The sequence below is a fragment of the Mesoplodon mirus genome, assembly GCF_964341445.2.
Source record: "Mesoplodon mirus genome assembly, chromosome: 11".
Classification (NCBI taxonomy): Eukaryota; Metazoa; Chordata; class Mammalia; order Artiodactyla; family Ziphiidae; genus Mesoplodon; species Mesoplodon mirus.
In genome coordinates, this window is record NC_138987.1 from 93,429,857 (window position 1) to 93,451,947 (window position 22,091).

At 40.7% G+C, this 22,091-nt stretch overlaps 1 protein-coding gene across 5 annotated transcripts in view; it reads left to right on the forward strand.

Moving 5' to 3' along the window:
* The first annotated feature begins 412 nt into the window (after nucleotides 1-412).
* Nucleotides 413-22,091, forward strand: part of DUSP16 (dual specificity phosphatase 16) — an 85,580-nt gene continuing 63,901 nt past the window's right edge. For 3 of the 5 annotated variants that reach the window (XM_082636522.1, XM_082636523.1, XM_082636521.1), the window contains exons 1-2: nucleotides 413-1,085; nucleotides 7,719-7,843. The gene's annotated coding sequence lies outside the window, so the exon portion shown is untranslated. Of the gene's footprint in view, nucleotides 1,086-1,332; nucleotides 2,144-7,718; nucleotides 7,844-13,059; nucleotides 13,123-22,091 lie in introns of those variants that run through there. The other 2 variants (XM_082636524.1, XM_082636525.1) reach the window with 2 other exon arrangements.

The window sequence follows — 22,091 nt, forward strand, 5'->3', positions numbered from 1 at the left end:
TTTTTTCTTAAAGTACCTGTAGCTTCTCTTTCCTAAGAGACGGCAGCGCCCTGCGTTTTAGATTCGTCACTTTTTAAAGAGCGATTGTAATGCTCTCAAATCATTATTGGCGTTTCTTCACGCTGGGGAGGCGGCTGGAAACAGCCCAAGGAGGCGGAAAAGGCTCTGCGCCTCGCTGGGGCGCCGAAGGGCGGGGGGGACACCCTGAAATACCTGTTGGGGCGCAGCACTGAAGGCGCGGGGCCGAGGGTCGGGGATCAGGGGCCCCGGGGGCGGCAGGCAGGCGCGCGGGCGCAGAAGGAGGAGGCCGCGGGGCCGCCTCCCCGGGCCGCCCGGCTCCTCCCAACGGCGCCCGCGGAACCTGTCCCGGAGCCGCCGGGCCCCGGAACGGAACGGGACCCGACCCCTCCCCGAGCGGCCGCGACCAGGCGCCGAGCCGCGCTCCGAGCTCCGGCGGGCGCACGGCCCCGCCCGGCGCCCACCGCCCTGCCCTCGCCTGTCTCCTCCTTTCCCCGGGGCTCCGCTGAGTTCATTCACTGGGATTGGTTTCAAGTGACGCCATCTCTTTATTTTTAAACCAATGACCTCATCCGCGCTTGAAGTTTCCTGACCAGCGACTCTTTCTCTTTCCCCCCAACCCCCCACCCCCCAGCCCCCCGCCTTTCCCCCTCTTTCTGGGTATCCCTGTTTGGGGGGCTCTGAGCAGTTTTCAAACGACCACCATCACCTCTCCCAACCCCCTCCGCGTCCCCGCCGCCACCTCCACCTCCCAGGTTCCTCGCCCCTTTCGACAGTGTTTTTTCAAGGCTGATCGGGGGTGGGGGGTTTGAGAGAAAGAGCGAAGAAAAGTTGCAAACGGCTCCGCGCGTCCCGAGCCTCCCGCCCCTCCGAGCAGGAGAAGATAATATAGCGAAAAGAAGAGGAGGAGGAGAGCGCGACGGGACGGACGCGAGCGGGAGCGCAGCCGCCCTCCCGGCTCCGTCGCGGCGCCTCGCGGGTCCGGGAGGCGAGGGGGCCCCGCGGGGAGACGCCGTGACGACTTTCGTCCCCCCCCCCAGGGAGCCGGGAGGTCGGCGGCCCCGAAAGTAAGTGGCCGCGCGGACTGCGGGGTGGGAGGGCGCGGGGCCGGGCTCCCGCCGCGCCGGTAGCGTGGACGCTCGTCCGCGCGCCCCGCCGGCGCTGCCCTCCCGGCGGCTGGGCCCGGGGTCCAGGGCAGGGTGGGGGTCGACCGCGGGCCGGAGCGGCGCGCGCGTGGGAAGCGGGGGCGGGGGGGCCCGGCGGGGGGGCGGCGCGGGGGGCGGGGGCCTCAGGCCGGGCGGCCGGGTCTCGCCGCCAGGAGCCGCCGCCGACGCGGTCCCTTCGCGGGCGAAGCTGCTCACTTCCAGGCGCGACTGTTACACAACACGCCTGCCAAGTGGGGCCCCGGCCTGACGGTTCCCATTATACCCAGCTCGCCTTTGGCGTAAGCCGCGCGGCCACCGGGCTGGTGACGGGGTTGCTTTCTTCAGTCAACTCGCTTTTCCTCCTGGGACCCCTGAGGCCCGGTGTTGGGGGCCCGGCCCGGTGCGCCAGTGACTTCTTTATTTACACCAGTCGTAAAAACGTGAGAAAGGAAAAAGCCCAGGGAGACGACCGAAGGTCTGTGTTATCATGTGTAGTTTCACGGAATGAAACACAGAGGAGGAAGATATTGGTGCAAAACTGAAGTTTTCAGGTGCTGCTGGGTTTATTTCCTTAAAACGACAACAGCAGCAACCCGGTAACTAACTCGAGAAAATACAAGTATATCTTAAAATGAATGGGTCCTGCAAAATCCTAAGGAAATGTATCAAACGTCAGCTGCAGAGATCCTAAATCAAGTCCCAGGTGCCTCAGATCGTTTGGAGAAAGCACACCTCCAAACAGCCTGTGATGAATAAAGTGGAGAGGAAAAACCTGTTACATAATCTCATTTGCCCTGGGGTTTGCAGTGCCGTCCCCTTGAATCAGGGGGAAGTGAGTTAAGATGCAGGGTTTTTAAACCTCTCTGAAGTTTTTATTTACCCAGTGCTCTGGCTGCCACTTCTGCTTTAAAAGATTGTAAGTAAATACTCTGCTCTTATGAGGGAACCAAACCTATCAAACCTGTTTAGAAAATGACCAGGTATGTTTCTTTCCTTTCCTTCCGGTGTGTGTGTGTGTGTGTGTGTGTGTGTGTGTGTGTGTGTGTGGTGTGTGTAATTTACCATCCATGAAAGACCTTATGACTAGTATTTGGGGAACTTAGACTGTCAGAAAAATGCCTCTTTAAGCCACTCATCTTATGAGTGCACATAGGTGACAACTGTTTCCTCAAAGGATTTATACTACTCCGAAAAGAGATTTTTGAAGTCGAGGTAAATTTTTAAAAGAAGAAAAGAATTCTTACCAATTGAATTAGTCACTTGTGAATTATTTACCTTTGCTTGAGAATCATGTGTATTGGATAAACAGCTGGGGAGGCCGTAGTTAATTGAGGCTTGTGGAATTCTGTGTTTGGTGAAGGCAGCAGCCTGGAGAAGGTAAATTAAAAAACTAAAAATTTGGGGCTTTGAATGGGGATTTTAGTCAAAATGTGACTAGCCTCTGTGAAAGTTTTTTGGTTTGTTTTTTAAGTAAAGTTCTGGAATTTAACTGAGTTTGATGACTGTGTGAAAGCTTGTTGTTAAAAAGGTTTGGGGGGGTTAACATTTAACATCTGTTAAAACTTCACCTAAAAGACACCAGCCCAAAAGTTGTCTTTTAGGTAAAATAACTTGTACTTATCAAAGTTCTACATGACGGGGGGGAAAAGTACAAATGAGTTTATTCTTAATTCTGCTGGTAGTATGGTGAATAACATGAAAAAAAAATAGGTTCAAGCGCTATAAATGCACATTTGAATGTAAAATAATTGAAGAGCTGTAAAGTGGAAACGGTTATGTAAAATTGAGGATTAAGGATCTCTTTGACCAAAAGCTTAATGGCAGTAACTGAAAAGGGGGCAAAAGAGAAGATCCTGTTAACCTAGTTCTTTTCCTTTTTCTTAAACATTAGAAACTCATTTGTGGCAGTGAGGCTGAGATCAAGTCTGAGATTGGTGCAGAGTTTAGGCTGGGGTCAGGAGAAGGGCCAGGGTTGATGTGTGAGTTTGTTTTGATGCTCTTTTCTATAAATGCCTGTATTGGGAATTTAATTCTGTGGAGTTTTTGGCCTATGGGATTATATATTGATGAAGCTGACTTACATAGCTGTTCAAAATTAATGTTTTTCTATTTTTCAGCCAGTCGTAATAGCCCACTAAATATAATTTGCTAGCATTATCAGTGTAATATATCCTAGAAACCCAACTTCTCCTGGAGTATCAAAAAAAAAAACCAAACAAACAAACGGAGTTTTCTATCCAGTGTTATTTGGACTGAAAATTTCATTAGACGTGTAATGTTTTTATAATGCTTTGCATTCTCAAGCAAATGGTACTTTAAATTAAAGAAGTGAATTAATATAGGGTAAGCTGAGTTGGATCAGCAAGCCCAAGAACAGGGAAGAAATAAATCAGGGGAAACAGAAACCAGATTTTATGACAGTTTTCAACAGATTGAAAAAACTAGTTAAAAAGGCTTCATAGGAAAAACCACAGTTGATGTTTGATTGGCTTTTTTAAAGAAAATTAACTGTGTCAAAATTTAAAACCGAGACAGGTATCCACCATCATAAAAGAAAATGTTTCTAACGGTGGCATAAGCAAAAATATAATTAAGAAAGTAAATCTTGCCCAAAGCCACATATGATATATTCCAAAACCAGATGTCAAATTTTTTCTGATTATGTTGTGTTGTGGATAATCTGATATTTTTGTACATTTCATTTAGCCCAGATGACCAAGGCTTGGTTGGCTTTGTGAAAGGATATAGGGTTCATAAAGCTTGGCCAGATTTAAAGAAGCAGGCTCAGGCTTTAAGAATAGACGCCAGTCTCATACACAAACTGACTGAGAAGTTTGAAATGTAATCAAATAAATGACTGAAGGAAACAGGAGTGGCTCAAAAAGGAGGATCTGAGGCAGATTACCAAGGACAGGTACAAAGAAATAATAAAAGCTTGCCAGGGCTGTGATCAGGGAAGAAGGAAATGGGATACATCTTGACATGAAAGGAAAAAGGCATAAAAAGAAAAAATTCCCTCTAATACCTCAGCAACAGGAAGAGAGTGATGAAACTTTACCTCCGTCTTGATTGGGGTTAGATACCTCATTGTAGGTATCACCAAAAAGTCACAGGGTTTTTTTTATTACATACAAAAATTAATCTTGGGGGAGGGGGATGGAGAAGTGCACTGTGAGCAGCTATAGTTGTGTATGTGAGAATGTAAAGCTTGAAATTGACAAAGATAAATTTACAGAATAGAGGGGGACCCCCTGCAGTTTCAGTTGAGTTACTGGAAAGGGAGGGCTGTGTTATAAAAAGTTGAAACTCTTAACGAAATTGATTTCTGGATTGACTACAGATATGAATGAGTCAAACAGAACATTTATCAGTGGTGTACTCTTTACACATCCTGACGTGGATACCAGAAGTTAGGGGGCACGGGTCCCTGCCCAAAATGAGGCTCATGAGAATTCTAAAGGAGCTATATACATACGCAAGGATAAACAATTATCAGACAGCTGGGAAGTGCCAAATTCACGGTATGAAGGAGAAAGAGACTGGAGGATTGGGGACCTAATCTTCCTAGGGATAGCAGAGTTTGACCCTGGCCTCAAAGGATGGTTAACAGGAGTATGGAGGAAAGGAAGGAGGGGAGGTGAAAGGGAGAGGCCGTCCATCCATCCATCCCTTCATTCAGCAGATTTTTTCGGAACCTCTGCTGTGTGCTAGACACTGTTCTCCGAATCTGGAATAGAGTGGAAAATAAGATAAGGTTTCTGCCCTTATGGAATTTACATTCTAGTGGGAGAAGACAGAAAGGCAGTAAACAAGTAAACACTACATGGAAAATCTGATGGCAGAGAGCGATGTCTTGTGAAGATAGTAATGAACAGAGTAGAGGAAATTATACAGTGCTCTTTATAGCCCCACTTATTCTGTGAATAACCTACTTTGCCTGTGATATCCTGGTGAATAATGTTAATGATTTAACTTTTTATTATCTATTTGCAGTCCAAACCAATTTGAATAGACGTCTACACATTAATTGACTTCATCTTTAACCAATTTTTTAAAAAGAAACCTACGTAATATTTTGTAGATTGAAGCATGCACGCTTTGAGTTTTTAACTCCTTGTTAACAATTTGTATGCAATTCTTCTGCTGTGATTTGCTAAGAACCTCATGTTTTTACAGCGAGGTTAAGGTCATTCTTTACAGTTTACTTAGAGTTGTATGTATCGGGCTGTATACTTAGGTAAGATTCTCCATTAAGAACGATAATCACAATAGTGCTATAAAGTGAAGCTAAACTCCCAGGACAGTTTGTTTTGATGGTACCTTGTATGAGAGCGCACAAAACAAAAGATGTACAGAAACTACAAGTAAGCGCTTCAGCTCAGTTACCAGAAAATGGGGTCAAGGGTGACACCCCCTCCAGGCCTCATCCACATGGTGCAGGAATCTGATGGTAAATTTGGGCTGTGTTGCGCTCTGTGTGGTTAATCATTCTCCTTACAGATTGATAGGGGAGTTAGTGGTCTCACCGGAAATATTATTTTAAACTTAGGATTTTTACTGTTTTTCTGCAAGTAGTAGACCTGATACAAAAGTGTCAGTTCTGAAATGGGGAAGTCTGGACTCTGTAGCTGTCTGACTGCCAGGTTTTACTGTTGTTGTTGACAAGATGTCCTTTGTAGTGTCAGCTAAAAATTTCTTAGTGACTCTTTCATGTTTTTGGGCACATTTATGAAGTACTTCTCAAGCATTTTTTAAGAAATGTGTTCTCTCATTCTCCATTCTTTCTGTAGTTTTAAACTTAAAAAATATATATAGGTGGAACTGCAGTAAAGGATTTTCAAAAAGGATTAATATTAAGTGTATGTGCCTGTAGAACCACATCTTGAAAATTTTTCTATATGCACCTAACCAGTTTTCATCTACAATACATTCTGACACACTTGGAATAAGCCTATGGAAAATAAAACAATTTTCATAGGAAGTGGGAGATTCTTTAACATTTCCTTGATTTCCTGCTAAACTAGATACTCCATTTAGAAAAGCATTAATTGTAGTGATAAATGCTAGGGGTCTGTGATGTGTGTGATCAAAGCTAATGTGGTGTGTACTCTTCAAACATATGTGGGAAGGACAGTAGAAATCAAATTTGTTTTAATGTCTGGGTGACAGGTGGGCTAAACTGCAGTTTACAGAAAAATATAAATATAAATTGTAATGGTATATGGCAAGGCAATTAATATTAAATATCTCCATTCTTCCCCTTAAAGTTAATAGGGAAAGTCATGTGTAGAGACATATATACTGCTTATTGTTTAACTGTATAAATGACCAAAAAATATAACTCATATCTTAGGATAGTGCCTAGTTGAGTTCACTTTTGACAAATGTTTGCTGAGTAAATTGAATTCTCACAAATAGTTACTTTTGATAGTGGTTGCATTCTCTCTCTAGCTTAGAGTACTGATTTTTGAGCGTTGAGTTGAAGCCTGCAGGGGGTTGCCTTCCAGCCTTGGGCTCCCGGCTTGTTTAAGCTTTATGCTCACTCTGGGACCTGGACCCTGACCTCACCTCCAGCCTGCCTGACCCTGGGGCTGACCTGACCTCATCTTTTCTGAAATGGCAGGTGGTGGCTCCTTACAATTTCTTCCCTTCCTGAGCAGCTGAGCTATGTCCTCTTCTGGTCACTTCTCAGAATACTCAAGTGTCCCCAGTCTGGCCTATTTTGTAGTGGGTTTCTCTAGTTATTTTTGTTGGTTGTTTTCTTGGAGGAGAAGCACATTTCTCAGGAAAAATAGTTCTTGACTTTGTTTTATAAACTGTACATGGTATATAAAGCATGGTATTATTTCTTCTGCCTTCTCAGCTTTAGCTGATAATCTTGTATTCCCTTGTAAATTAACTGATAAGAATGATATTTTGATGCTACAAGACAACTAAAAACTAACAAAGACTTTTTTGGAGACAATCAGGAAATTAGAACATGGAGTGTGTATTAGATGATACTTAAGAATTATAACTATGAAGTTTTTATCTATATTAATGGTATTATGGTTATGTTAAAAAACATTCTCATCTGTTAAAGATACATATGGAAGTATTTCCAGGCAAAATGAAATGATGCCTATTATTTGTTTTTAAAAACTTCAGGATAGGCACAAACACACACAAGTGGGAAATGAAACAATCTTGACAACTTTTTGATAATTGTTGAGGGTACATTGGGGTTTGTTACTATTTCCTGTACTTTTGTGTGTATTTGGAAATATACATAATAGTTAACACACATTACCAATCATAACTGTACAGGACGAAATTTGATACAGTAAAATTATGTGGTTGGACGTTTGACCGAACTGACCAATCAAAAACTCTCCCTTGTGCATTTTCTGTAAGTTCTGCATTTAGTAAAAAAAAAAAAAAAAAAATTTTAATAGGGATAATTTTGTAGAAATATGATCACAAGATTAAAACTCTTAACTCTGAGATCTTATAATAATAGTATACCTGTAATTTGTAAGTTGTTTTCACGTATTTTGTCTTTTATCCTCTGAACAGGACATGAATTACCTGTTTCACAGATGAGGAAACTAAGACCTTAAGAGAGACTAATTTATCCAGATCCCAAAGCAAGTAAGAAGTGGCAGCGGACCTGGAGCCGAGACCTTCTGACTCATTCTCAGGTGCCCATTCTGTTATGTACACATACTTAAAAGCACTCTTTTTTGTGGTGTTAAAAACCAGAGGTTTTCTTACATTTTAGTGTCAGGACACTTTTGCATTCTTAAAAATTACTGGAACCCCAAAGATCTTTTGTTTATGTGGACTGTATCTGTCAATATTTAGCATATTAGAAATTAAAACTGAGAAATGTTTAAAATACTTATTCACTTAAAAGTAACAAACACATGAAAGGTTAACATAAATAACATATTTTAATGAAAAAGGTATTCCAAAACAAAAAATGGAGTGAGACTCTCTCTAATGCATTGCTACATAGAAGATAGCTGGATTTTCATAACTGCTTTTATATTGTCTGTTGTGACATGTTGCTTTGTTTGAATACATGTAGAAACCCCTGCTATACACAGATACAGAGAAGCAAAGGGGTGGGGTATTTTAGTGTCTTTTTCATATAATTGTGAACATTCTTTGATATATCAAAACTCAGCAAGTGGTAGATTCTTAAGGGTTAGTTGCAGCGTTGAATCTGAAACCTTATCAATGAATTTTTTGTACTCTGTAATGTAAAAATCTATTGGTCCACCTTGCACTTTGGATGGATCTTTGACCTGTCTTTGATTTTATAACATCATACATTGGTCATCTGAAAAATAACAGTTGACTGAGTTCTACAGATCTTTCAAATGTTGACACATTTGATTACACAATATTTAGCAAATCACATTCATTAATATGACCATGAATCTCATCCAAAAAGTCTTGAGGAAGTGGGAAGCAGTCAAGATTTTGGTATGCAGTTCAAGTTTTCCAAAATTCTGATTTTTTCTTGAAAGCTCAAATTTTATCATCAGCAACAGATATTGTTAGTTGTTTTCCTTGAAGCATCAGGCTCACTTTATTTACTTTAGAGAAAATACCAGGTACCTAAGTCTAAATAATTATATATAACAGTAAGTTGTCTGCCAGTCATTCTTTTAGCAAAAATGGTATTCTGTGGAAAAAGTGTATAGTTTAGCTCACAACTCAATTGCATAAATGCTTTTCCTCAAGACGGCCTATGTATTAGGTATAGGTAGAAATGCTTTTTCTACATATTTGGTATGATGAAATGCTCACATTTCATCACACAGATTATTAAAAAGAACACGTTCTCAGGAGTGAGATTTAATAAAATTAATAACTTTTACTGTTTTATCAAAGGCATATGTGAAACTGGCTTTTTAAAAATGATTGATAGTGAAGAATATAATTATTACTAGTAAAGTTTTGTACCCTTGCCGTGATTCACGCTAAAGTGCCAGCAGTTTTGCCCTCCACTGCTTTTGTACCATCAGAGGAGATATCAACATGGTCGTTTCAGGGTAAATCATGAGATTCATAAAGTTATTTAATACTTTGAGTAATTCAGCAGCGCTTGTATTTGTTGCCAAGCATTCACATAAAAGAAGCCCTTCGATGATTAGTTGGCATGGATACCGGAATAATAAAAACAAAACTAAGTCCACCCATGTCGGCAGATTTGTCCACTTACAAAGCAAAAGTACCGTGCTTAAGGAGAGGTATTAACTTGTAGATATTAACATTTAATTTGATGAGCTGCTGCATCGTTGGAAGTGCCATTGCTGTGGTTTCTTTCACTGACCCTTCATCCAGCAGACATTCAGTAATGTCAGCCGTGCAAAGCTTTCTTAGTTTCTCAGCTATCTTGTGTACCGCTCCATCCCGTGCATTCTGATAATTTACTTTTATGATGCTTTTTCATTTCTAATTTGAAAACAATCTTTTGCTTCTGAAGAGCTCATCATGTCAAAATTTAAAACATTCCATTTCTTTTTCTTTAAACCCTCAGTGAATTCATTGGATGATAATGAGGTAGTGGAGATTATAGCCGATATAACCAAAGATTGCTCTTGCTAGGAACATAGAAGTACTGAGAACACACTGAAAATTTCTGAAAACATGAATTTTTATACCTTAAACTTGCTACCTTAGAACATTCTAAACACAAGAATATACAAGCATATGTTTCCTTAGCTGTCAGAATGACACATTATCATCACACACTATGTATTCTCTGGATTCAATGTTGTGAAAAAGGCAGGTAACATCTTTGTATTACTAAAAAGAGTTTTGACATTGTGGATCCCCTGAAAAGGTCTCGGGGACCTCGCACCGGGGCATCTCTGGATCGCACTTTGAAAATGCTGATGTAAACTGGTGCCCTGTCCTAACATATTTTTAGAGGAGTCTAACATAGACATCTGTATCAATAAAGTAATGTTTCCATCTTAGCTGATTAATTTGTCAGGAAGAGGGGAATATGTTAGTGTGTGGGACGAGCCGTGCGGTCCGGAGATCATAGTGGTGGAAGGTGGTGTAACCTCAGAGAGTGGTGGGTAAAGGGTAGACAGAGGGTGGAGTTGGTAAAAAGCGCTTTACGACTTAACGAAAAATGAGCATTTGTTCTCTCTGGGTTTTTTTTTGTTTTTTGTTTTTTTTTTGCGGTACGCGGGCCTCTCGCTGTTGTGGCCTCTCCCGGTGCGGAGCACAGGCTCAGCGGCCATGGCTCACGGGCCCAGCCGCTCCGCGGCATGTGGGATCTTCCCAGACCGGGGCACAAACTCGTGTCCCCTGCATCGGCAGGCGGACTCTCAACCGCTGCGCCACCAGGGAAGCCCCCTCTGGTTTTTTTTTTTAAGCTAAAAAAGCACTGGGTCTACATATATATGTTCATACTCACTGTATCTATGCTGAAAACCAGGGTACTCAGCCCTTTTTTCCTTGAGTGACAGCCGGGGAGAGATGCTCGCACACCTGAGAGGAGAACAGATGTTCACAGCCGTTGTCCGTTTCTTCCAACCAGGGAGGCTGTGAGTGGAGTAGACATCAGTGATCACGGGCGGCGCTGCAGGCAGAACTGGGCTGTGGGCAGAGATGGAGATGAGTGACGGGGGGCAGAGGAAGACTGGGGGGTGAACACAGGGAGAACGGGGCCCAGGGACATCCAGAGGTGGGTGCAACTGGAGTCCTGGAGATGAACGTATATTTGAAAGATTTCCATCAAAATACAGTTAAAAGAACTATTGAAATAACTGTCCTGGGTAGTCTGACCTCGAACGTCTTACCAGTATTCAAATTCTATTATTATCACCTGTGCGGGAGAAAACAGCAATGCTGTGAATTGGGTGTCGTGCTGCTTTGTCTCTAAGCTTCGGTTACAGGCATCGGTCTGTGAAAATATTGACTGGGCCAGGTTTGGGGCTGCAGAGTCAAGAAGGAAATTTTAATATTTAATTTTTTACTACGAGGCAGTTATGATGAAAGGAGACAGAAGAATTTAGTTCAGATAGATACCATTCATCAGTTCGTTACTTATGTGGTACTCATTTCTGGAAAGGATCTGAGATGGCAGAAGGAAGGATCAAAATCAGTAATCAAGAACAAACGTGATTCTGAGTCATGTTTTTTTCCCTTATGTTTTATCTACTGGTGACGTGTATCTTAATAGGGTCATATAGTTGAGGTACTGTAACTATAAAGTAACGAAACTGGTCTCTGTTAACTACACAGGAGGCATATACTCTTGTCACTTTTTAGTTGCCTATGTGTAAGTACAGTATACATTTGTAATGGGAGTGCTTGGGCAGGAGACTCATAGCAGGGCACAGAAAATATCTTTTTAAATTCAGTACTGCTTTCAGCTGTAGTTAACAGAAAGCCATGAGCAGAAGCTTAAACCGTAAGCTATTTATTATTATGCAGTTCACAGAAGTTCAGAGGTAGGTGGTCTCAGGAGGTCCAGCTGCTCAGCAGTGTCCTCAGGGCCCCAGGTTCTCTGCCATCTTTTGCGTGTTCCCTTCCTGCCACCAGGTCACAAAACGGCTGCCTCAGCCCTAGGCATCACGTCCCTTTTCAAGGCAAGAAGGAGGAAGTAGAACAAGCAGTCCCTATTCCCGTGCTTGCCTGACAGAGAACAAAATCTTTCCCAGAAGCTTCCATCCAGTCTCTGCTGACGTCTCTTTTGCTTGAACTGTTTCACACAAGACCGCCTCCCTTCACAGGAGATACTGGGCAAATGAGTTAGGTACAAGGAGAATGGGTACCAGGTTTGGTGTAATGCACATCGTGTATCATTCCTTAGGCTTAGACACATTGCTTGCTGCCCAGGAAAAACTGGGACTCGGCCATTAGAGGGGAGGAAATGTCTCTTGGGTGGCTGGCTGTGTGTCTGTCACAAATACGCAGAAAGGAAAGCACAGAGCATTCAGTAGCTTGCTACGTCAACCTTCCTTTAGTTCGGAGACTATTTTACGTGTTTCCTTCTTTCTTACATGTTCCCTTTTCTTTCTTATTTTCGTGGAAGGTTACACAGACCTGAATCCCAGTTAGTCGTAGAGCTAATTTAGAGACAATTAGGTCTCAACTTCCTCAACTGTGAAATAAGAATATTGTATTAGATAATCTCTGAGGTACCTTCTGGTTCAAAAATTCTTATCTCTTCTTTTGTTCCTGTCTTTTGATCATTTCACATTTCTATCTTTTTAATCAAAAAAAGTGGACAGGGGAATTCCCTGGAGGTCCAGTGGTTAGGACTCTGCACTTCCACTGCTGGGGGTCCAGGATTGATCCCTGGTTGGGGAACTAAGATCCCACAAGCCACATGGTGCGGCCAAAAAAAAAAAAGAAAAAAAAGTGGACAGGATTAGAGAGAGGATATAGAAGTGTTTGATGTTTTATAGTCATCTTGATAGCTGGGCAGTGTCTCTAATAAAGATCTTGATTGTACAGAAGGTTGAAGCTTAAAATTAGGTTTTGGCTTTTTTGGCAGTTAGGTAATATATTATTTATGCCCCAAATTTCCACTGATAGTGGAAAACTAATAGCATTTTTATTTTAATAGGGGAACATATACATATACGTGTACAGTCTGTAATCAAAATAGCCTCAGTACTGTGTTCTAAGAAAACGTCATCTGACCCAGCAGAGGAAGCATTTGAAGCCCTGTAGGTTAAAACCTGGTAGAACACCGCCTTTTGTTTATGGGGCATTTGTTCTTATTTGCTAATAGTGTTTGCACTGCATATTTGCCTTAGATAAAATTAGAGGACAGCTAAAGGAGAGTGATGCCCTTCATACGTTGTAACAACTGAACTTGAATGAGGCAGAACCTTTGATGTTTCAAATGTCTTGAAATGGGATTCTACTTGTGTTTCAGAGAGAGTGGTGATCTGGCTCCTCCCACAGAATCCCGTCAGGATTATATGAATTCAGATATACAGTGAGTTGAAAATCATATTCCCAATTCTAACAAATTACCAGGCAATTACACTGCTTATAAAGGAGGCTGCTGAAATGTTAACCTAAAAAGGATTAGTCTTCTATCCAACAAAAATCTTATAGAAGGATCCCAATGCAGTTTATTGTGTTTTATCAGTATTGGGAGATCCTGGAGATAAACATTATTAACTCTGGCATTCAAAGGGGCCAAAAGACATCTGCAGTTTGGAGTGTGATTTTAAGAATAAAATGGGTGTATGTATATATATTTAACAGCTGTTTTAAACAGCTTAGGGGCAGCGTCTAATTTCATTACTGCAGAATATCCAAATAACAGAAACTTTTCCTTCTACTGAAACCCTTTTAACTATATAATTAAAGCAGTTGTTTTCACTTTTCATTATGTGAGTGACTAAGAGCCTTGTTAATGTAAATATTCAGGAAGCTTGATTTTATAGCTTCTTGGTTTGATAACCAACAATAAAAATCATGTACAGTGGAAAACCCCTCTTCTCTTGAATACAGTCCTAGCTGAAAGACAAACTCACGCAATTTTTTCTGGCAAATGAATGAGCCGTGTGGCAGGATCTTAGACGCTGCCAGTGGCTGTCTCATTATAGAATGTAATTAACGTGATGTTAATTTAAGGCGACACAGTATTTGGTGGGGGGGTTGGATTTCCAAGTACCAAGTGTTAGGCAGTGTGGTATCCACTTGCCAGGAAAAAGTAGTTTTATACAAGTTCTTAATAAAAGTTATTGTGAAATCAGTGGAGATTTTTATTGTACAAATGACCTTAGTTCATTTATTACAATGAGCACTTTGACTTCTGAGTCTGGTAGCCTTTTCTTCTGGACCAAAGATCCATTCTTTTTGCTAGTGGTCATCGGCATGTCACTGTTATCAGCATGAACAGGTATTACTGAGTGACATCTAAGAGTGAGGTACTAGAAGGGATGCAAAGAAGTGTAGCCTGTGACCTTGGTCATCCAGGAGTTTATACTTGTTGCTAGCACCTCTTGATTGATGATCTACTCTTCATGGTTTAAGCAAATCACTATGAAACACGTTATTCTTTGCCCTGGGGGTTCTTCATCCAGGGGTCCAGCACATCAGTCTCCACTCTCCTAGGCTGAGGGATGAAGTCACAATCAGAAGTGGAGGTCAGTCCACCTGGAGTCCTCTCCTGGCCATTTCCCCTTCTCACCTGTGACTGCAGAGCAGCCCTGCTCGCTGCATGTAGGAGCCAAGCGCTTGTTGGCTGCTACCGTAGGCTAGTTTAGGGGAAGGAAGACAGTGTCCTGGAGCAGTTCTCGGCCCTTCAGGTATGAAAGATTGGGAGGGACACAGCAAAAAGAGGGAAGAGATCTATTACCATTTTCTTTCTTTTCTTTTTTAAAAAAATTGTGGTTAAAAACAATGTAAAATTTATCATTGTAACCATTTTCAAGCTGCAGTTCAGTACTCTTAAGAATGTCCACAGTGTTGTGAAACAGATCTTTAGAATTTCTTATGTCTTGCAGATCTGAAACTCTATACCCGTTAAACAACAAATCCTCTTTTCTCCCTCTCCCAGCTCTGGTAACCACCGTTCTATGTTCTGTTTCTATGAATTTGACTATTTTAGATACCTCGTATAAGTGGAGTCGTACGGCATTTATCTTTTTGTGACTTACTTCACTTAGTATAATGTCCTCAAGGTTCATCCATGTTGTAACACGTAGCAGGATTTCCTTCCTTTTTAAAGCTGAATAATATTGTATTATTATTGTGTGTTTAATCACATTTTGTTCATCTGTTGATATTGGGGTGGCTGTTGTGAATAATGGATGTACAGATATCTCCTGGAGACCCTGCTTTTAATTCTATTGGATAAATACCCAGAAGTGGAATACCTGGGTCATATGGTAATTCTATTTTTAATTTTTTGAGGAACTGCCATACTGTTTTATACAGCAGTTGTATAAAACAGTGGACAAAGGTTCTAATTTCTCCACATCCTTGCCAACACTTGTGATTTTTTTTTTTTCTAATAATGGCCATTCTAAAGGTGTGAGGTGATACCTCATTGTGGTTTTGATTTGCATTTCTCTGGTGATTAGTAAGGATGGGCATCTTTTCATCTCCTTGTTGGCCATTTGTGTATCATCTCTGGGGAAGTATCTAAGTCCTTTGCCCATTTTTTGATCGGTTATTTAATTTTTTGTTGTTGACTTGTAAGATGCCATTTTCTCGTTAAAATATGAATTAGCAGAGTCGAACTGCTCACAGATCAGGTGGGCTGTAGTGCAGGATACAGAAATGCAGTGAGCAGAGCAGAGGAACTGCAGGAACTGCGGAGGAACTCCCCCATCCTCAGCCGCTATCAGTGCAGCTTGTTTAATCGAGGGCTTTGCTCCCGAAGAGGACTTGAGGCCTCATTCATCCTCCTCTTCCTATCCCTCCTCCTCCTTATTACCTATAAAACCGGCGGGGTGGACAAGATGATAACTGAGGCGTCTTCCAGATCTAAAATACCGAGTTTTGAGAGTATTGCCTTTTACCAACTAACCTCTAACCTCTAAAGTTCCCTTGGAACCTCAGTGATATGTGACTCCTAGACTAAGAAGTCTTTGTTGATGGCTAGTAAGAAGCTCTCCACCAAAGTCCTATTGGATCTTTGGTTTGCTAACTATTTTATTTTATTTTTTAAATTTTTTAATGCATTTATTTATTTATTTATTTTTGGCTGCATTGGGTCTTCATTGCTGTGCGTGGGCTTCCTCTAGCTGCCGTGAGCAGGAGCTACACTTTGTTGCGGTGCGTGGGCTTCTCGTTGCGGTGGCCTCTCTCGTTGCAGAGCATGGGCTTTAGGAGCATGGGCTTCAGTAGTTGTGGCACGTGGGCTCAGTATTTGTGGCTCGCGGCTCTGGAGCGCAGGCTCAGTAGTTGTGGCGCACGGGATTCGCTGCTCTGTGGCATGTGGGATCTTCCTGGACTAGGGACGGAACCCTTGTCCCCTGCACTGGCAAGCGGATTCTTAACCACCGCGCCACCAGGGAAGCCCCTGGTTTGCTAACTTTTAGCTCCTTTGGCTCTTCATAGTATGGTGTCACCTCCAGATCCTGGGCCTACAGGTCAGTTCTTTAACTGCCGTCTCACATGCGTCCTCACACGTGGTAGAGTGCTCGGGCTTGGACTTCGCCCTGGAGAAATATAGCAGTTGTTATTTTTTAAACCTATTCACAGTCATGAGGAAATAGAAGCCAAAGTTCATGGGACAGTGTATTTGTTGTTTTGAACACATAGAGCAAGCAGAACTAAATTCAGTGAATTCTCATTTCTGTAAAACTAGCTATATTTTTGTGTTAAATGCTAGGTTTAAAGAAATCTTACCCAACTGATTTGTTTATTCCCTGTCCATGGCTTTCATAGTGCTATTTTGGTAATAATTTTAAAAAAGTAATGTGATTGTGGTGGTTGATGTTGAAGGTTACCGTGGAGTCTGATAGGATATGCTTAGAATTACTTTTAGATTTCAAGCACTTGGTAGTTTTAATTTTTTGCATCTCACAGATACTGTCTGACAGATAACCAGTCTTTAGGGAGCTCATCTTAGTTATATGGAGTTACGTTATCGCCATATGGCACTGTGACTTAAAATGCTGTAATGCTAACGGTATTCTATGAGGTAATAAGGTAAACAAGCAGAATCCAGTAAACCCCATAGGAATAGGTGAGGAATATGCACGATGACTCAGAAAGAGTGAGTTTCTGGTCGTGCTTGCAATAGAACCCAGGATATCTAGTCCAGTGGTGTCTTTGTCCTTGGCCATCTGAAGCATCTCCATTGCCTTCTGGCCTGTTGTCAGGTCTTGATGGAATATTGCCAGTCCCTTCTTTTGCCAAAATGCTAAATATAGCCAGTGTGTGAGCAGGGGAGGGGTAATGCAGGGGCTGAGGCAACTTCAGAGAGCTACATTGTGAAAAGCTGCCAAAATGTTCAGAGCCACCTGATGTCATCCTTCATCTAGATTATACAGTCCACTCAAGGATTGAAAATGCATTTGGAAACATGATGATTTCATAGCAAAAGGTTATCTAGGCCCTGTGGGGCTCCTCGTCACCATCCCTCTGATCATAGGTTAGTCATTTAATTATGAAAAAACATAACCACCAGAACACAGGTAAAGTGAAAAGGCAAAACTAACTTACGGTTGGTAAATAGTAGCCCAGAATTCATCAATGTCAAAAGGGTGTAAGGTTTCCCCTCCAAATGGTAGCATTTCATAAATTTTATAATCTATAAAACTATCACATTTCCATTTTTCATCCATTTATTTATGTTGCATGGGAAATGTAACTTACTTCTATACATTTTGGTTTCTGGTTTCTAAAAGTATGTGAAGTTACTATTATTACAACGTTAATATCATTTGTAATGGGAGTTCTTTTTCCTTTTGGGTGATTCAGAATCCAAATATTAAACATCAGAGTGGTACATAAGGCCCTCAGACTGTGATTTGGTCATCATGCCTCTGATCTGCTTTGTATTTGGGGGGAAATATTTGCTAGGAAACGTGACCGAAGGGGTCATACAGTTTGGGCTAGGTGGTAGGATTTTAGAATATCATTAGACTTCATTTATCCTTGTACCTTCTAACCTATTATTAGAGTAACAAGATTTGATCATTAAGTAAGCTTTCCTAATTAAATTGGGAATGTACATATTAAAATGTTTTGATACTACTAAAAAATCAGTTAATATAATTCACCACATTAACTGTAAAAGGTAGAAAAATCATATGACTGTCTCAGTAATTCAGGCAAACTATTTGTTAAAATCTGGTATCTGTTCATGATAAAAAGCTCTTAGCAAACAAAAATAGGAGCTTCCTAAATGTGAACCAAGTTCTGGTGAGGATGCAGAGCAAATGGAACTTTCATATGTTGCTGGTGGGAGTGTAAAATGGTACGGCTATTGCGGAAAACAGTCCAACAGTTTCTTATGAAGATAAACGTACACTTACCATATGACTCGTCAGTCCTGCTCCTGGGTATTAAGAAAAATGAGAAGTTATGTTCACACAAAAACCTGTCCTCAAATATTTATGCAGTTTTATGAATAATCACCCCAAACTAGGAAGAACCCAAATATCCTACAACCGGTGAATGAATATACAAATGGTGGTACATTCCTACAAACTATTGATAAATGCAGCAACAGGTATGAATCTTAAAGGCAGTATGTTGAGTAAAAGAAGCCACTGTCAAAAAGTGATGCACTATATGATTCAATTTAAGTCATATTCTAGAAAGGCAAAGCTATAGGTATGGAGAACAGGTCAGTGGTTGCCAGGGTTCAGGGTGGGGAGAAGGTGCTGCTTACAAAGGAGTGGCATGAAGAAATTTTCTGGAGTGATGGAAGTGTTCTGTCTTGGTTGTGGTGATGTTTACATTATACATCTGGTCAAAACTCATAGAACTATACACCAGAAAACATGAATTTTACTTTTTATAAATTAAAAGTAATATTTTAAAAAAAGTAAGTTTAGATACCAGGTCAGTATGTGAAATCTGTATTTCTGTATAGCAGTAGTAACCAGAAAATGAAGTTTTAAGAAAGATGATATGTATAATAGCATCAAAAAATATCAAATACCTAGGACTAAATCTAATGAAAGATGTCTAAAATCGTTATACAAGCTGATTCTAAAATTTATATGGAAACACAAATGGCCATTAGTCAAGGTAATAATATTGAAGAAAAACAAATTGCAGAATGTACACTATTGTATATGCAGTGTAGAATAAACATAGATCAATGGAATAGAACAGAAACCAGAAACAGACCCACAATTAATATATAAAAGTATGTGTGTATTTATAAGTAACACATATATTTTATACACACACACACAGTTTATGATTAAGATGGCATCATACAGCAATGTGGAAAGAAAAATCTGTTCAATAAATAATCCTGGATCAATTGCTTATCCGTATTGAAAAAAACTAATTTTTCCCCCTACCTTGCATCATACACACAAAAGAATTCCAGATCAATCGTAGATCTAAATACAGGAGGTTAAAAAAAGCTTCTAGAGGTGCTCAACACAGTAGTCATCAAATAATGCTCAACAAAACTAGAGTGAATTATCCCTGCACACTGACCAGAATAGCTAAAATTTAAAAACAAATACAGCAACAAAAAACTTGACAATGTCAAGTGTCAGCAAGCGTGCAGAGCACGCAGAACTCTCAAACACTGACGGTGAAGTTGTAAATTAGCACAGTTGCTTTGGGAAGTTCGTAGTATTACATTAAAGTTCTACGCACTCATTGTGCCTCTGACCCAGCAAAGCCAGTCCTAGTTGTATACTCAACAGAAACGTGTGCTTATGTTCACCAAAAGACGTGTACGAGAATGTTCATAGCATAATTCGTAATAACTCTGAACTGGAAACAACCCAAAAGGTCCATCAGTAGAAGAATGGAGAAATATACATTGTTGTATATTCAGTGAAATACCATAGAACAGCAAACAGGAAAAACTACTGCTATTGACAGCAACATGGGCTCGAATATAATGTTGAGTAAAAGAGTTCAGACACAGAAGAGTTCAAAAACAAGAAAACTAGGACTTCCCTGGTGGTGCAGTGGTTAGGAATCCACCTGCCAATGCAGGGGACACGGGTTCGAGCCCTGGTCTGGGAAGGTCCCACATGCTGCAGAGTAACTAAGCCCGTGTGCCACAACTACTGAGCCTGCACTCTAGAGGCTGCGAGCCACAACTACGGAGTCTGCGTGCCACAACTACTGAAGCTCACGCGCCTAGAGCCCATGCTCTGCAACAAGAGAAGCCACCGCAATGAGAGGCCCGGACACTGCAATGAAGAGTGGCCCCCGCTCGCCGCAACTGGAGAGAGCCCGTGCTCAGCCACGAAGACCCAATGCAGCCAAAAAATAAATAAATAAATAAATAAATTTTAAAAAATATATAAGCAAAACTAATATGGGTAAGGAGTCAGGATAGTGGTTACCTTTAGGGAGGGAGATTAGTTGATGGGATGGTATATGAGGCCAACTTCTGGAATCATCTAGTACTTGATCAGGATGGTAGTTATATGAGTATGTTAACTTTGTAAAAGTTCTTTGTACATTCATGATTTGTATGCTTTTTGGAATATAAGTTATATTTGAATAAAAAAGTTTGTTAAAAGAAATATTTTGAGTTAACCATAGGAGTGAATGGCATCCAAGATTGTAATTTTTTTCATTAGTAAAGTTCATATTATCAGTGTTGTAAGAGAGAAAATTATTTGTATCTACAGATACAAATAACTAGCTCCATAAATAAATATAGAGAACAGGTTTAAATTCTTTCCTGACTAAATCAAGACATTCCTAGGCTTCTTGAGTTTTTACTTTATTGCTTTTGTGGCTAGGGATAAACCCATTCTTCCTGTATCCCTGTTTTGCGTTCTTTTTTTTTTTTCTTTCATGAAAGAATATATTGTTGGAAACCATTCTATATCAGTACATATAGATAGACATCTTTCTTTTTAGAGCCATGTGGAATATAATATGTTTAGACCATTTATCATTCATTGACATTGAGATTGTTTCTGGCTTTTTATAATTACAAAATGTTTCAGTGAACAATATTTCACATAAAATGTATTTGAGCAAGTATATTTATATAGGATAATTTATTGAAAGTAGAAGTTTTGGATCTTACAGTGTGTGTAAATTATTTTAAACTTTTTGTTTGGAAATAATTTTACACTTAGAGAAAAAAGATCAGCATCTACTATTAATAGTTTGCTCTCTTTGCTTTATCACTTGCCTTCTCTCTTCACATATATACATGATTTATTTTCCCATTTGGGAATAACTTGCACACATCATGGCTCTCTGTCCCCAAGCACGTCAGTGGGTCTCCAAAGAACAAGGACATTCTCCTACCCCCAGTAGAGCTGTCAAACCCAGTAAACCTAGCCTGGATTTAATACCTCTGTTCAGTCCACCATTTGTATTCCCGTCTTGTCAGTCAGTCCAACAACAGTCTTCATAGCATTGTTTCCCTCTAGTACAGGATCCAGTTGAGGATCAGATATTGCATTTACTTGTCATGTATCTTTTTAGTTTTCTTTGGTGTAGTTCCTTGGCCTTTCTTTGTCTTTTTAAAAAAAATTACTGAGATATAATTCACATACCATAAAATTTATACTTTTAAAGAAATCGAGATAAAACTCACAAGTATAAAATTTATCCTTTTAAAGTATACAAATCAATGGTTTTAGTATATCTACAGAACTGTGCAACCATCACCGCTATTGAACCATCACCCCAAACAATCCTTTTACACATTAGCAGTCACTCCCCATCTCCCTCCTCCCCCGTTTTGTGTCTGGTTTCTTTCACTTAGCTTAATGTTTTCAGAGTTTATCCATGTTGTCGCTGGTGTCAAATCCGTTCCCTTTAATGGCTGAGTAATATTCTGTTGTCTGGATAGAGACCACATTTTGCATATCCATTCATCAGTTGAGGCACTTCGGGGCCATTATAAATAATGCTGCTATGAACATCCTTGTACAGGTTTTCGTGTACATGTTTTTAGTATTCTCATCTCGGCTTCATATCTCACTACAGTGCTCTACAGAACTTTCTTGGCGATTGTTTCCTCTAGGGTTTGTAATGGATCACGAGTACAGTTTCCACGTGCAAACCCCACAGATGTGGAGGGCTGGCTGTATTCACTGTACTACGTCATTTCATTTAAGGGACTTGAGCATCCTAGGATTTTGGTGTCCATGCGGGCTCCTGTAACCTATCCCTGTGGTTACTGAGGGATGACTGTAGTCAGAGAAACAATTGTTAGGGAGACGTGGACCAGGCAGTTTTGTCGTTCTCAAGTGGTGTGTAGACTAAAAAGCCTGAGGACCGTGGGTCTAGACAGCTAACTTCTGTCTACCACTATTTAGATTG